Source organism: Streptopelia decaocto, assembly GCF_964273445.1.
Source record: "Streptopelia decaocto genome assembly, chromosome: 1".
NCBI lineage: Eukaryota > Metazoa > Chordata > Aves > Columbiformes > Columbidae > Streptopelia > Streptopelia decaocto.
This window is the reverse complement of record NC_138663.1, coordinates 207904813-207921750: the sequence shown is the minus strand read 5'-3', so window position 1 is coordinate 207921750 and position 16938 is coordinate 207904813. Positions and strand designations below refer to the sequence as shown.

Here is a 16938-nt window from a genome sequence, read left to right as displayed (position 1 = left end):
GAGGATGTCATGAAGGTAAAGCACACGGGGTGAATTACAAGCCAGACATCCCAAAGTCATTTCAACTCACCATGCCGCAGCTCCTGGCTCCCAGGCAATGAACACTAAGGCTCCTTTCCCATGTCCACATGGGACACTCAGTAAAAACCTCCTGGGGGTCCCATCTGGATGCATCTGTGTATTGGTCCCACCCACATCATGACCAAAGATGCTCAACTCAATCCAGCCATGAGCCAAGAAGAATGATGCTTCTCCATCCCTCATGGCCATCTGTCTTGGGGCCAAGGATAAACCCGTGGCCTCCCTTTATTTAACAGCATATACGCAGCCTTCAAATCCCTTGGCTTTATGTTGAGATCTTGAGTTTATCTGGAGGGAATGTATCAAATACAGCCAAGGAGGGATAAGATCCTGTTCCAGTTCCTATTGCCATTCCCAGGGGGGCAGAGCTAAGGTTATGTAGTGGGGCCATGTGGGAAGTGTCATCTTAACCCCACATTTCCTGGCTGGTTCTCTGAGTTGAGGGAATTGGACTCTCACGGTCTGGAAAAAGGCAGCATTGGACGCCCACAACTTAAAATTTGATGTCAGCAGCATGACTTGCATGCATACATCTCGCTGGGCTCATGCTGCAGCTGTTGTGCTAGTCCCTGCGAGAACACGAGCCAGAGACTTGGTGGGGATGAGCCAGCAGGGCCCTGCAAAACCCAGGTTGGCCAAAGGCTGGGCACTCACTAGTCCAGGCTAAGAGGTGCCTTTTTGGCCATATGTTGTAGCAAAAGGGGGAAAAAACCTTCTTGTGACTCCAGCCCAGAAGCAAAAATACACAACTGTGAGCACGGCCAGCAATGGGACAGACTAGGCTGAGAGCCAGGAATTTTTTAGGAATGTTTTCAATCCCCCAAAGTGGTATTTCCCTCCTTGCTGACAGCTCTGAATTCCCTTGCTCAGAGCGCTCGGCTGTTTCTGTGTGCACATATCTTCACACGATGTTCCTGGGTTTAACTGAGCGAAATAATTCTTCAGCCTCCTTTGGAAATTGTTGCTCAGAACCACCTTTTGCACTGGAGCCACGATGTCAGCTTTGCCCTCCTGAAGGCAGAGGCTGGGACTACAACTCCCTGTATCCCATGGACATTAAATGATGCCCTTGGGAAGGTGGCAAATTTTGGGTGTAGCTAAATTCCTGCGTTCCCATCAGTGGTTGCGGTAAAGGTGCCAGGTTTGTTTGGCATCCCTGTGGCTGTGCTCACAGTTGTGTATTTTTGCTTCTGGGCTGGAGTCACAAGAAGGTGGCAAGAGCCAGCTGGTCCAAGGAACCTTGCAGATAAGGCCTCCTAAGGTCTGGCCTGGCAAATAATGCCATGAAAAGCCTCATCACGTGCTGCTGACTTTATGCCAGTTAAAACTTATGGCCAATGAGATTGTTTTTTCGGGAGAGAATAGTAGAAATCTACAACAAATAATCTATAGGAGAGCATGGCGCAGAGTGTACTCATGTGTTATCATCTTCCCTACTCTTTGGACCAGCTCCATCATTTCTTAGCAAAAAAAGGGGGAATGTTCTCCAATGGGAAACTGCCTGCACCTCTGTTTTTGCTGCCAGCTCACTCCTTGAGCACAAATACAAAAAGAATAAAAAAGAAAAAGACAAACAAGCCTACCAAAGCAAGCCCTCCACATGGTTCTTCTGTCAGGGTGAGGAAAAACATGTCCAATGGATGAGTCACTGGCTACCACGCTGCCAGGAGGCCCTGGGATGACATGAGGATGAGTGTGGCACCTGAGGAAGGTTTATTTACCGAGCTTTCCCTGTCACCTCCGAGTTGGATGGCATTTGGAAAAGCTGTTATCAGTCTGAGGATGACTTGGCAGGTCACCTGCTAAAGGTTTCCTCCAGCAGGCTAATTGGAAAGGGCATCTGATTTGGATAATTTCCCCTCTTCAGTTTCCATCAGGGTGGGGAACTGCATGCAAGGACACAGGTACCCTAATATTTGACATTGTATGATTTTTGGGTGCCAAACAGGGTGGGAGGGAGCTCCCAAAAAGTGAGGATGGGGCAAGATATGACTCACCACAGCTGCATCCTCCACTTCAGAGGAGCTGAAGGGTGGGGACAAAAGCCACATTGGGCTGTTGAGCTTTTCCTTTCCAGTTTCTGCTGCTTATTTCCATTTGCTTTAAGAAACTGGTCAGGACAGACTGGACAAGGGAAAGGAGGAGCATCATTTACTTTATGGACAGGGATCTGCTGCACTGATGGCTAAGGGCATACTTTCTATTACCCAGTTTCAGCCATCTAAATGATATTACCCTGAGCTGGTCCCCTTAGGTTTTTCTCTACCAACAACAGTGAAATCCTCCAATTATTTAAGCATCCAACACAGGATGGAGAGAATTACTTGAGAAAGAGTTTATGGGAGAGCGAGTGAGGTAAAGATGAGTGGCAATAAATAGCTTTGTCTCTACCCATTAATGTCAGCGCTTTCCTTGCATTTGTATGAAACAACTGAAAAAATAGTGTTAATGTAGAAGCATCTGCCTTGGAGGAGCATGGGAACCAGGGGAAAAAATCACAGCGCCGGAGAGTGAGTGAGCGAGAAGAGAGGGAAAGGAGCCAAGTCAAACCATCCTGACCTCAAAGCATTATATATCTCAGTTATTTTAATAGCAATCAATTCTTTGAAGGACAACGGGGCAGAAGGGAGAGAGACTGCCACAGAAATGATGCGATGCTTCTCCCCGGAGAACACAGGTTTGCTTCTGTGAGACGAGGCTGTACCCAAAACCCCATCCCTGTCCTGAGAAATACCCCTTGGTGCCACTGAGCCCTGTCTGTATTGTACCAGCATGCCCCGTGTGTGGCGGCTGCCCTTTAAAGAGCAAATCTGCCGCTCGATTGTGGATCTCAACCTTTTGTGAAAATATTTGGAGGTCTAACATTTGGCCAGACAGGGCTGCCTGGTGTGCACTTATTTATTTTCTGTTATAAGGGCTTCGGTGCTGGAGATAAAAGCAGATGAATGTGGATGCTTGCAACCCTGGTTTACGTGCGACCTTGAGCATCCTGCCTGGGACATCCTTATCTGAGAACCCTGGAGTAGGACGATGACCTACAGCCGGGGATGAAGGACGATCCCAGGGCAGCAGCGTAGGCTGGGACAGGCTTCATTTGCTCCTCAGAACCAACCTCATCTCCGACGCTCTGCTTCATGAATCATCATCTCTGACATCGCAAAAACAATTCGATGAGGGATTAAATGGAAAAAAAAAAAACAAAACAAAACACAAAAAAACAAGAAGAAAAAAAGGCTGGAACAGAGGGAAAAGGCTGTACCTGTATATTAATAAAACACAAAGTGGTCTCATGGGGTGTATTTCTGCCTTTTTCAGGGTAGATATAAGATGGCAAAGACCAGGCAATGGGGATGTGCAGAATTGTCTGCTTTCTGTCCGTGCACAGCAAATGCAATTCCCGTGGATGCCAGGGGCATCCTTAGGAAATCTGGCTGGAGGTACGAGGGGTCTGCGGAGCAAATCATTCCCAAGAGCTATCAAAAGAGATGACACATTTATATATATCTTTCCCCGTACAAAGGCAGCTTCATGATGGCCTTGGATCAAGCTGGTTTCCTCACTGCATGAGATGAAGCTCTGGCATCCTGTTTTGGGAGATGGTACTGGTTATTATTATTAGTTATTATTATTTATGATGATGATTAGTGATTTGGGGTTTTCCTAACTGGGCTTTCCCTTGGACATCACTCTGCCACAGTCTCACCCGGCGCTGTGGTTCAACTTGCCACCAATGGGCAGCCAGAAGCTGGTGTGTCATCGACTTTGCATCCCCTAGCCCAGGAAAAAACTTGGTTTTAGGTCCTTAACAAATGTATTTGCATCCTCCTTGTTGTTCAATGGGAGCAGGATGCAGGCACCTCTCCTTGCTTAAGCAAATATGGGTGCATGCTTTACTTAGTAGGGATGGAGAAGGAGAAAGGATGAATCCCAACCTAATCCTAGCCAGGGCTTCTTAATGGCTTGCTTTAGATTTTATAGCCTTTTTTATGGCAATGGGAGCGTAGGTCTTTCATGCTCCAGGAGAGCAAAGGAAAACTTTCGCTCGGAGGAAATGTGAACCCATTTTACTTATGCATGATTTAGTACCATTTCTATTCAAGGGAGCGCGCAAGAGGCCCAAATATTTGCACTTTGTATTATAGAAAAACTGCCATTCCCAGCTCTTTACAGAAGTAATTTATTTCGATCTCTCCTTACCTTGGGGGAGAAACGTTATAACTCCCTGTTTGCTGGGGAGTCAATAAAACAACAGCACTGGTAAGGGTCTGCTTTACCATCACTCAGCAAGACAGTGATGGAGAAAGGAAGAGGATCCCCAAATTTCTTCTCTCATGTGTGGGACTAAACCATCAGAGTTTGGCCCCATTTTCCCCTCTTCTATCTGGGATTAATGTTACTTTTTGCTCCACAGGTGGTATTTTAGCTGATGGGTTAAAAGGAAAGGGGGTTGGTGGGGTAGATGGGGACAGAGTTTGTCATAGAGCCCCAGATTTTTTGCATGGCTTCAGGGGGGGACAGCATGATCAGGTGGGGCAATATCAGCCACATTGACTGCAAAAGCTGACAGAGGAGACAAAAGGAGTTATTAATCCTCACGGCCGCAATACCATGTCTCTGAATTGGCAAGCAAAGCAGCCCAGGGGGTCGGTGCGAGCAAGGGTCAGTTCATCCCCAGAAAACATGCCCTTATGGATAGAGACTCAAAAAAATTAAATAGTTTGGCTATTTAGGGGTGCAGGCATACCCTGTCCACATACTACAATTATCTAAAGAAGCCCTGAAGGTAAAACCATTCCCAAAATGCAAAATGCAAGAAAAATCTCTGCAAGCGATGTGAGGATTGCACCTTGCGCAGCCGCTCTCTAGCTGGGCTCTGCCACACCAGAGCTCCAGCAAAAATGCAAACAGCTCAAAAAACCATCCTGCATCTCTCTATCCATCATTAAAAACCCAAGTCCTGCCCATTAGGCAGTCTATTAACAGTGCTCAGTGGAAGCAGAGAGAGAAAAGGTCCCTTCCAGGGAACTATTCTCATTGCTGTGGGGTTAAAAATGCCTGTGACCCCCCAAAGCTTAATGCATTCAGAAATCATGAGTTCACCTGCAGTAAAGGTCTTTGGTATCAGCTAAAACCTGGAGAATTTTCTCTTCCTCTTCTTTTAAGATGCTGTGATGGCAAAAGGACTCAGAATTTATTCCCTACACATCATCATAATCAAATAATATGCTAATGCTATTAGCATGGGACCTTGCATCGCAAATGACTTAGGATCATATTCTTTTCCAAAATACTAGAGTTTCATTTAAATTGGTCTCCACAGCAACCAGAAACGAACTGGAATAATGTCAGATGAAAAATCTTCATGGCTGGGCAGGATGAACAAGGAATTTCACAGCTGGGATAGAGGCCAGAGCAACGAAGATGGCTCAAGCCCACCACCACTGGTGGCCTTGTGCCTGTCACCTTCCACCCAACCAGTTATCAGCTGTGATTATGAAAACAAAGACAAAATGAACCTGCACATCCAGGAGGATCTCAAAGCATCCTGATGGAAAAGGGATGAGTAGACATGGGATTCATGTAGACGTGAAGCCTGAGGAGGCTTTCTTGGTCCTCCTCCCCACAGATAATTTCTCAGTGGCCCCAGGGGACATGCATATGACACCTGGTTTCGTTCACGCTGAATCAGTTCTCATCTGTTAAGCTCAAACCTGGCTATTGGCAAATGGCCTGAGAGAACGTAGCTCCTGATCCTGAGCCAAACTCCCGTCTATTAGTGTTGTACAAGCACAGACCAGGAAGAAGGTGTTTGCTTCCGGCTTCCCTCTGTTAAAACAGGAGATGTTGCTCCTTCCTACATCTCATCTGCTCTGCTCACAAGCTCATCACCATGGCCACTGTCGCCCATGAGGATCTAGGATGGGAAGCACCTGCAGCATCCTCTGGCCAGTGCCCACCAGCTGATCGAATGGTTTCATCCCATTGAAAACACTCCCCAAGCCCATTTGAAAATGAGCTGGGCTTTGCAATGCCATGGTGGAAAAGCTCTAATTTCCCATGAAAATGTTTTTCCAGCCACTCCACTCGTCTTCCCTGCACTTGTTTCACTCTGCGGTCACCATTACATCAGCGGGCACAGTGCGATCCTTGTCCTGGTTGGGGCTTTTCGGTGTTCCCCTAATAAAATGAGTATTAGCAACGTGGCCCACAAAAATGTCTTTGAAAGCAATGTCAGAAAGTGGGAGGTGCCTCACTTGAGAACGGCTGAGAATTCAGGCAATGAAAGGAAAACAGCCCGGACCAGTCTCTCGATTCTGTTTGTAATTATCTGGGCTCCGGTGGGTGTTAAAACATCTGTACTGGTTTGGCAGGGACTGGGGAGCATGGCTTGTGCCAAAGGCAAGAACTGGCGTGGCTTGAAAGCAGCACAGCAATACTTTAGCGTGGTGTTCATGTTCAGAAACATGGGGCTGGCAGCCTCTCCTGCAAGTGTTTTTGGGTTGGGGTCGCCCTGTCCCTGTCCCCACATGCCCCATCCACCACAGCTCACACCCTTCCAGGACCATCCCACGGCAAAGCTGAAGGTGGTTAAAGGAGATGCAGGGCTGGCTGGAGTACTGAATCCTGCTGGGTTTAACCTCCCGCTGGACTTTGGTCACCATCGGTCCAGCTCCGCGTTACGCTCTTGCGTTTCCTATCTCTGTGTATGACCATTTCCACCTGGACACCCTCCATGTGCCCGTCACGTCTGGTCACAGACAAGCAAACCTCACCCCCCTGGATACTTCTGCACTGAGCTGCGGGGCAAGCTCCCAGCATGGAGGTTTGAACCTTGTGCACTAAAGCACAGGCTGGTTTTTGTGGTTATTTTTAATGCACAGTGGCAGCAGAGCTGGGTTTAGTGGCACAATGGAGTGTAACGTAGAGCTTGGTCCTCAGGAGACTTGGGCATGGCAGATTTATCACAATTTCCTGGAGGGTAATATTTTTGGATTTTTGGCATTCCTCATCCCCTGACTCAGGAATAAAACATCCTCTGGCATCTGAAGACCAGAGCAAACCTTCTCTCCCTTGGTGTTCTCTCATAGGTTGGGAACCATCACATGAGTTTATTCCACAGCTCCTTACCCTCCTCTTCCTCACTCAAATGCGTCTCATGAAGTGTGGTGAGCCCATCCTTAAAATCCCGAAGAGCCAGATTACATTATCATCCTTGCGGCTGTACCCATCCTCGCAGGCACCACAGATGGTACCAGCACCCAGACCAAAATCCACCTCTCCCTGCCCAGTGCATCACCCGTGCTTTGCGCTTGGCTTGGGGCCAGTCCAAAATGTTCTGACAAGCTCCAGCTGGAAAATGCCATTTAATCAAAATAGGAGCTTGCCAAGGGATTGCTCGCAGCCAGAAATTACAAGAAAACTTTAGAGGATAAAAGTGAAATTTAAGTAAAAGGGGAGAAGGTCAAGGTATTTTAAGTTGTTCTCATCAGAGTGGATAGTTTTTGGGGGGTAGACTGCCCTGCTTTGACCAAAGGTCATCATCATGTGCTTTTTAGATGCGAAAGTGCAATTCTCAGCGAAACTCTTTTTTTTTCTTTTTTTCTGAAATTCATTCACATTCAGAATGAAAAGGTGTGAAGAAAAATCAATGCAGAAAGTGGATGAAAATGAATTCCAGTGAGAGTGAAAACGAACGTGCTGAATTTTTACCATCTCTGAAGTAGTTTGTGATGGGCTCATCACTCGCTTGGCTCACTGCAAGGGCAGCGCTTCCCCCAGCATCAGCTTCCTCAGACTCCATATATTCTTTCTTCCTCACAGGAATGGGATTTTTTTTTAATTACCTAGATGACTCGCATCCAAACTGGGTGTATTTTGGTGATGAAACAGATCTGGATGAGACCCAACACTTGGTGCTCGTCTCATCACTCTCAGAGTCCTTCAACCATGTGTGAAAAGTGGATTGGTGACAAGTACTCAGTGCATTGGATCTGTTTCATCTGCAGATGCTGGGAGGAATAAGTCCAGTTATAACGGATTTGGGCTATGACCACAGGAATGCTGGAATTACGAGGACCAGACCAGACCAGATGCCAGTCTGCTCCAGCTTTCCATCTCCAAACGCTTCAGAGACAGCTGGGAACTTCACAGGGATCACTCATGCGGCAACGCACCTGCAGGGAAAATTGGTTTGTGCCTCGCTTCATCATTTATAAACCTTATTAAAGCAAATATTTTAACTTATCTAACACAACTGAGGGCATTCTTGTACTCATGACAATATTAATTCTTTAAGCCACTTTATCTGTAAAACAAACCACTCTGTGTCACATGGGTCTGTGAACACAGCGTTGGTCTTCCCTTCAAACTGCACCAGGAGACACCAGACAGTAGCTTGGGCTCTCATTACTGAGATATGCCGGTGGATTTTTTACTGCAAGAAGCACTGTTTGTCCAGGGTTGGGACACCATGGGCTTATCTGCATAAAAATATTAGTGACAGGCAGAGCATGAAGACAGGGTGGTCCTTCAAGAAACGTGCCAAAGAAATTCAAAGCATTTGAAAGCCTGTACTCTGAGTTCTTCTTAAAGGTAGCAGAAATGGTGGGAGTTTTTGGAGCAGCACAGAAAAGCCAGTAGGATCTCAGACCCTCAGAAGGAGTTATGTCGATGCCTAAGAACATATATAATGGTATTTAAAACCTGTAATAAAGCTATAAAGGGGTGAATGAGATTCAAGTAAAAATCACAAATCTGCTCCTTTCTTAGACTCATGGAATGGAGTTTGAGGATGAGGAAAAGCCAAGAGAGTCAAGAAATGGGGACTGAGATACTCAGAAAAAAAAATGTAAAGACTGAAAAGACAGAACAGTGCTCTTCAAGAAAGACAAAGTCATTTTTTTCAGATGGATCTCAGGAGAGGAAGGCAACATTTGCACCTGGAAGATCATATGTTGACCAGGCGTTGACCCTAACACTAATCATCAAAGCAACCATCAACTGAGCAAAAAGACTCATCACAGAACTTATGGATTTCAAGCGGGCATTTCAAAGACTTCATCATGACTCATTGGAGAGCAATCTGAATCGTTATGGTAAGCCAGCAAAAATAATTACTATCATAAAGGCTTTATTCAAGGTTGAGCACACGTGAAGGAAACGTGGGCTCGAGGAAGGGGTTTACACAGAGGGCAATGTCAAACAAGGTGGTGCTTGACAGGGCAGGTGATCTGTGAGATAAAGGTCAGGATGGAGCCATGGGCAGTGCAACAGCCATTCACTACACTTTCACACGTGATGAAGTATTTGCAAATGCCCGAGTGCCCAGACACTTCAAAAAGAGGATTCATTGTCGGTTATGAAAAAAAAATAGCAAATGCAATGAGTCACTCAACTGCAGCTTACTTTCAAAAGCAACGGCATACAGGAACAGGGGCAGTTTATATATTTGGCAGTGAAAAGATGGAAGGCAATTGTACCAAAAGTTGGCAAGGAGCAGCTGTGTTGGCCAGGATGGGATTTGGTGACGTGGAGCTGAAAGAACACATGATGAAATTTTTGAGGTGAAATGCTATTTTCCATCCTAATAAACAGATTTAAAGGGTGGCAATCAATCAAAGGTGCAAACGAGTCAGACACGTTCCTTGGCATGTGACAACGACCCGGTAAGTATGAAAGGGAGCTGAATCCCCAGTAAGGGCTGAGATGTGAGTGAAGCCAGAGCTTCACTACCCACCATGGAGCAGCTGGAGGACTATGAAGGACCTCACACAGAGCAAAAAGGGTAAGAAATTATGAGTCTGGACTTCCCCAGAGCCAAGGGGTATCAAATAAAATGCTGTGATATGGACTCAAGTGAGGCAATATCATCTCATCCTCTGCCCTCCCACCTTCTTGGTCATGCTAACAGGGAACAGCTCCAGTTTTACCTGCTGAGATGACTGAGGTGTCTCAGCTCCTCCCCATACTCTGAAGCCTGGTATTTCCCTGCAGTGTAAGTTCATAAAATTCATACAATCACAGAATATTTGGGTTGGAAAGGGCCTGTGGAGATGGTCTAGTCCAAGCCCCTGCTCAAAGCATAGGCAGCTACAGTAGCTCAGGACTGTGTCCAGCTGGGTTTTGAGTATCTTCAAGGATGGACACTCAAGCCAAGTGTCCCTTTTAAGACCATTCCTTGCTTGGAGGGAGCAGGTACCATCACTGAGCTGCCTCTGGCAGCAAATGGCTATAGGCAGAAGATGCACCAACATGTCCATGCTGTGCCTCAGTGATGAATCCCTTAGAGAAGAAACTGCCTTTATAGAGCTATAGAATAATTTTGTTCGGAAAAGACCCTCAAGGTCATCGAGTCCAACCATTAACCCAACACTGGCACTAAACCATGTCCCTAAGGACCTCATCTATGCATCATTTAAACCCCTCCAGGGATGATGACTCCACCACTGCCCTGGGCAGCCTGTTCCAATGCCCAACAGCCCTTTCCATGAAGAAATTTTTCCTAATATCCAATGCTCGGGGCTTGTGCAGCACCCAGCATAGTAGAAGGCTGGTTTCATGGCTACATCAACGCCATGAGGGAAGCTGAGAGAAGTTCTCAGCCTTTTGGAGGGAGCTGGGATGTGGCCAGGGCACACATGGGGACATGCACATCCCTGGGCCAGGTGTAACCCTATAATCCAAGTAATAAATCACCAACGTTACAGCTCTGACATTGAACCACACTACATAATGCAGAAGTATGTTTGAAATCAGGCAGTAATTATAACTGAAGCATAGAAACCATCTATGGAAGAAGTGTTATCTTTACAGATAAAATCAGTAATAAATGCTACTGCATTCATAAATAAAAATCAGTCTGGAAACCCTGAGTGGTGTCACGGAAAGTTCACAGCAATCGACAGCTTCACGGCTCCTTCCTGCTCTGTGTGCCTTCGCTCAGAGGCTTTAAAGGCTTTAGAAAGCTTTCCCTTTGCTCGGGCTCGGTTTTAATTGGAAATACAAAGCAATACAAACCAGTAAACAAACAGGTGTTGGGGTCTGGGAAATGAGAGTCTAAATCTGTCTTGGCTTTAATCAGGTTTTACAAAGCACAGCTCAGGGTGTATAAACCATGGCCCCTGTCAAAGGTTTGGAGTGAACGATGTGAAATGTATAGAGGGAAGAAAAGAAGAAATATGTTGACTGCAAGGGGAATAAGAGTCACGCTGTGAAAAACTGCCTGAAATTATGCACTGTGAAGGTCGCTGTGATTTTCTCCCTTGTCCTCCAGCTTGTTCTCATGCATATTTTGAGGCCTTGCATCCGTGTTTCCCAGCCTGGTCCCTATGTGCTGGGCATCGCCTGCAGATCTGCATCCCATACTGATGGCCAAGCAGCTTTGCAGATATGGGGTATAGCTCCGTGAAACCTTACGTGGCACGGCTGGGGCACAAGGGCTAAAACAGTCCCAGGGCTCCTCTGGGAAATATAAATGCAGGCGAATCTGCAAGTTTCCTCCCAGCTGGCCAACACCCAAAATACCTCCCTCCCTCCCTCCCTCCCTCGGTTTTGCTCAGACGGTGCCACTTCACTGGTCGCTTCACTCCAAGCCCATAAGCTGTTTTTGTTTCTAAAGGCTTTGCGTGGTTTTGCTTTTTTGATGTGATGTTGATATCATCTGCTGCACTCATTTTTCCACGGTCAGTAAGTCATCCTAAAAATTCCTCAGTGCCCATTAAACTAATGGGGCTGACATGACACGCACAGGGCTCATAGTGATAAAAGCCAATTATAAAATGAAGAATTATTTTAAATGGGTTTCTGATTCTGGGTACCTGGCTGTGGGGAGAGAGCCCTGGGCAGGGATGAGAGGTATGAACACAGCTTGCCAACCCCTGCTGGGAAACTTGTGCTGGAAAAGGCTCGGCAATGCTTTTCGCTCTAAAAAAACCCCAAACCTCTTGAACTTCACATTTCTTCTTTCCCTCCCAGCTCAAATCCCAGCCTCAGCTCAGCAAACCCAGTGGGACTTTGGCCAGGAAAGGGCAGGATTTTCCCCAAAGGCCCCAGTCCTCCAGCTCCATATTTATCTTCAGAAGAGGCTGGTCTGATACCCTTGTGCTGGGCGCCTGCTGGGAAATAGACACGAAGAACTGGAGTATTTGCTTGTTGGTCTTTTTTGAAAGCTGAGCATAAATTCTGTGCTTTTTTGGCTGGTTGATGGTTTTATTATTTGCAACAAGATAAGAACATTCTTTGCCTCCATACCCTGTGCTCCCACAAATGGCCTCTGCCAGTTCCTATCAGTGCAGTCAAAGGGGGCTCTACTAACACGTATCTCCGGGTGGTCTCTCTGGGGTGGCAGAATTATGGGTTTGCAATCACAAGGTTCTGGATTTTTTCCATCCCCACCTCTCCAAAATGTCCACAGCCATAATAAAAAAATCCTAAAAATTCTTAAATTCCCAAATCTCAAACTCTGAAGAAAATGTTGATCCAGCATTACAAATGTCAGACATTCAATTGCATCAGACACCCTAAAGCCAGAAGCTTGGCTTTCTTATTGTGTAGATAACTTAAGACCTTTTCTCTTATTTTCTGGTTTCCAAAGCCCTCTGCATCCTTGTTCAGTCCTTTTCTTGGCATCCAGATGGGCTAGAAATCTTCTCTTGGTATTAAGGACGTGACTGTCACAGCAATGCAGTGCTTACCCTGGTCCTGCAATGCTTCTGGTAACACAACATGATGAGGAGCTGAGTACAGCAAGAAGAACAAGGTAAGGAAGAATAGCAGGGGTCGATCCTCATCCAGTGTATATGAAATGATGACAAATGACACAATTTGAAGATCCAAATATCTCAAAGGTCTTGATAGATATCCTGAGATGGGTGGGATTCATCTCAGCAGAGTTTAGGAGTCTACAAAGTGGATGTGTCCGCCTGATCTCATCACTCCTGGTTCTCTAGAGAGCCAAGAGGAAGAAATGGGCACTTTCAGGGTGCAAATGATTCAGTGTGTTTTAGACATATTTTTCCCTCTTCTCCCAAAAAGCAGACAGATTATAACTACCAGCACATGTCTCATTCTCAGTGGCATCAGTTCCCTCTCCAAAATGCCAGGGAAATCACAGCAAGGAGACCCTGACCAGTTGGTAGAGATCATAGAATCATAGAACCATTTTGGTTGGAAGAGACCCTCAGGACCATCAATTCCAACCATAACCTAACTGTAGCGCTAAACTATGTCCTGAAGAACCTTGTCTAACATTTTTTACACACCTCCAGGGATTAGCAATGATCTCTCCCTGTTTCTGTCTTCTAGGAAGCAAATTCCACGTTGTTAGTGGCTCTCTGCTCTTCAGCACTCATTAGCACCTGAACTAGCTCATCTCCAAAGGGAAAAGAGGGAAAAAAGGAAGGGGAAAAAAGGCAGCAGACACTTAACTTCTCTCAAGCTGCTCCTTTGTGCCAAGACCTCTCCATCTCCGGTATTGTTTACACTGAAATAAAAGCTGAACAGTGTCAGATCTTAAAATAACTTGCTGTTTGTGGAGCAGGAAAGCCAGGGTCAGGGAAGTTTGGAATAAATTTAAAGAGGCAGGATGACTAAGGGATGAACTAATGAGGTTCTTAGGGACATGGTTTAGAGGTTGACCTGACAGTGGTTAATGGTTGGACTCGATGATCTTGAGGGTCTTTTCCAATTAAAACAATTCTATGATTCTATAACTGGGACTCAGGCAAGGAGATGTTTGCCTGTATCTGAAATTCAACCATGAGCCTGGTGGAAAGTGAACGGGGGTTGCCGGGTGTCCCCATTCATTCCAGTAAGGTTGGGTCAAGCCTGGGGCTGAGACGTGACATCCACATTTGTCCACCCGGAGTGAATTTGCAGCCATGGCTGTTTCCCTTGTTAGGAAAACTCAGCACATCATAGAGAAGGATGGATGAGACTGATACAAATGCCCTCAAGATGTGCAACCAGTGGATCTAGATGCGACTTGTAGTATTTTAAAAGAAGGAGCTCCATACCACTGAGTGCAGAAAGTATTGATAGGAACACTGAGGAAAAGGATACATCTATATGGATGGTAGGAGGTTGGGTGAGGGGAAAGGGCTCAACACTCAAGGACTCCACATTGCTGTCCCAGTGCAGGCCACCTCCAAGTCCCAAATGGGGCAGGGGTCATTAGATCTTTGGGCAGGTGAACGAGACATGGGAATGGGGATACATGGTGAGAACTCAGCCAGATCTGCCCCATCCACCCCATGGGTCAAGCTCAACTCAACTGTAACCTTGCTCATCACTTGTCTTAGAGCGTTGTACTGTCTTCCAAGGGACAGATTGACCTCCAAGTGAGCTGATATCCAAGTATAACCCATACCAAAGCATAAAGATAAAGGCAAGACCAATTGACTTGCGTGGGCAGAAGCTGAAAAGTCAAGTCCTAGCCCAGCTTGAGGGCACAAGGCTCTGCAAGGGCCTGCCTGCTCGACTGCCCTTAGGTGGCAGTACTGCCTGCAGATCCCAAAACACAGTGCTTTGTCACCTGGGTGCTTTCAAGGGCACAAGGACACCCCCACATCTCCCTCCATGCCCCCATTTCTCAGCTCCCATTTCTCATCCTCCAGCATGGTGCAGGGCTTGCAGCTCATCCAAGGCATGAGCAGGGAGGAAGGAGGTGTGTGCTAGACACAACAGCGAGGAAGTACCTGGCCTTGTGGTGATCATTAACGCTTCCCCTCTGCTTGGGTTCTGCCTGGCCATGGGAGATGTGGCAGCGGGGAGGCGGGGGCTGTCCTGGGGCCATCATCTTGCCTGGGGTCCCCGGTGCCCCGCTCCTGCATGCAGGGATGGTGAACACTGGGTGATTTGGAGGAGGTGGATGGTATATGGCATGGAAACATGTTTTTACTCTAGTTTTGCTACCTGCAGCCTCTTCACTGAGCTTCTGTGCAGCTCTGGTCCTCCAAACAAGTCATCCAGCCCACCTCAAGCTCCCTTTGCTCAGCGATCACCTGTGCAAACTCAGCTGCAAGGAACTGATGGGGCAAGAGACACTGCTGGTTTGATGCTGGGACCAACACGTTTTTGGGGGAGAAGTGAGGAGGGAGCAAGAGCAGCCATATGGGCTCATAGCACAAGCTTGCAGGCAGGTCGTGTCAGCAGGCAGTAAGTTGGGGAGCAACTATATGGGACCCACAGCCAAAGCAAGTCAAGTGGGTACTGGTGCAATAAATTTGCTCTCAAGGGCTGGAAGGGGATAATCAGTGAAATGTCTGAGGGAGCATCAAGTCAAAAAGACCCACAGTGGAGATCATGCACGTGGGATGCAGGAGATCTCATTGATGTGAGCGGAAAGTCACTGGTGTCTGAGGGCTGATCCAGCAAACTCTGCTGGAGTGAGTGTGGCTGAGTTGAAGGAGGAAGGAGAGACACTCAGCTCTCCATTAAACATTAATGCACGGCCCTGACTTGCATTCGGCAAGACAGTAAAAGCTTCAGGATTGCTGGGGATCGATCCCAGCCATGATGCAAAACGCCAGTGCTGAGCCTTGGAGATGCACCAGGGAGTGAGACAGAGCCTGAGAAGTCAGAGAAATAAATAAAAGAAATAAAGTCCCAGATGAAAAAAAAAAAAAAGAAAAAGATGACATGCCCGGGTTGGGTGGGAGAGACCACCGCTGGCAGACACAACCCATCGGGGCAGCAGCCCAGCACCATCCTTTTCCCATGACCTGCTCACCCTCTCCAAGCTCAGAGCAAGGATATTTATTCATCAGCAAATATTGTCTTCTCTGCTTCCATGGCTGAGTTAAACTTCTAGCACAGGGCCATTAACACAGCGTGTGAATAAGCTCTTAAACTCCCCTGGGTGTCTACTCAGCACCCACAAATCCAAGCCCCCGAGAGAGCCCGTGCCCCATGGAGGAGGTGGAAGAAGAGCCACAGGGATATGCTAGTGGTAGCACAGTAAATTGGAATGGCGTTAATAAAGGTATCGTCCTCTCCTCTCCTGTGAATGGGATGCCTGCAAGGACACACATACTGCAAGGATGCATGATAGTTCACAGAATCACAGAATGTCAGGGATTGGAAGGGACCTGGAAAGCTCATCCAGTGCAATCCCCCCATGGAGCAGGAACACCCAGATGAGGTTACACAGGAAGGTGTCCAGGAGGGTTTCAATGTCTGCAGAGAAGGAGACTCCACAACCTCCCTGGGCAGCCTGGGCCAGGCTCTGGCACCCTCACTGAGAAGAAGTTTCTTCTCAAATTTAAGTAGAACCTTTTGTGTTCCAGTTTGAACCCACTGTTCCTTGTCCTATCATTGGTTGTCACCGAGAAGAGCCTGGCTCCATCCTCCTGACACTCACCCTTTATATATCTGGAAACATTAATGAGGTCACCCCTCAGTCTCCTCTTCTCCAGCTCCAGAGCCCCAGCTCCCTCAGCCTTTCCTCACACGGGAGATGCTCCACTCCCTTCAGCATCTTTGTTGCCCTGCGCTGGACTCTCTCCAGCAGTTCCCTGTCCTGCTGGAGCTGAGGGGCCCAGAACTGGACACAATATTCCAGATGTGGTTTCACCAGGGCAGAGTAGAGGGGCAGGAGAACCTCTCTGACCTACTGACCACCCCCCTTCTAATCCACCCCAGGTACCATTGGCCTTCCTGGCCACAAGGGCCCAGTGCTGGCTCATGGTCATCCTGCTGTCCACCAGGACCCCCAGGTCCCTTTCCCCTACACTGCTCTCTAATAGGTCATTCCCCAACATATACTGGAGTTCATGAGAAATTAAATTATATGCTGCCATAGCTGCACTTCTGATTTTTGTCATGAATAAGACACAGTGGGGTTTTGGCTGAAGCATCAGC

General features: G+C 47.1%; 1 protein-coding gene across 1 annotated transcript in view; it reads right to left on the bottom strand.

Moving 5' to 3' along the window:
- GAB2 (GRB2 associated binding protein 2) overlaps nucleotides 1–16938 on the bottom strand; it is a 105365-nt gene that overhangs the window by 20609 nt on the left and 67818 nt on the right. The window lies entirely within an intron of this gene.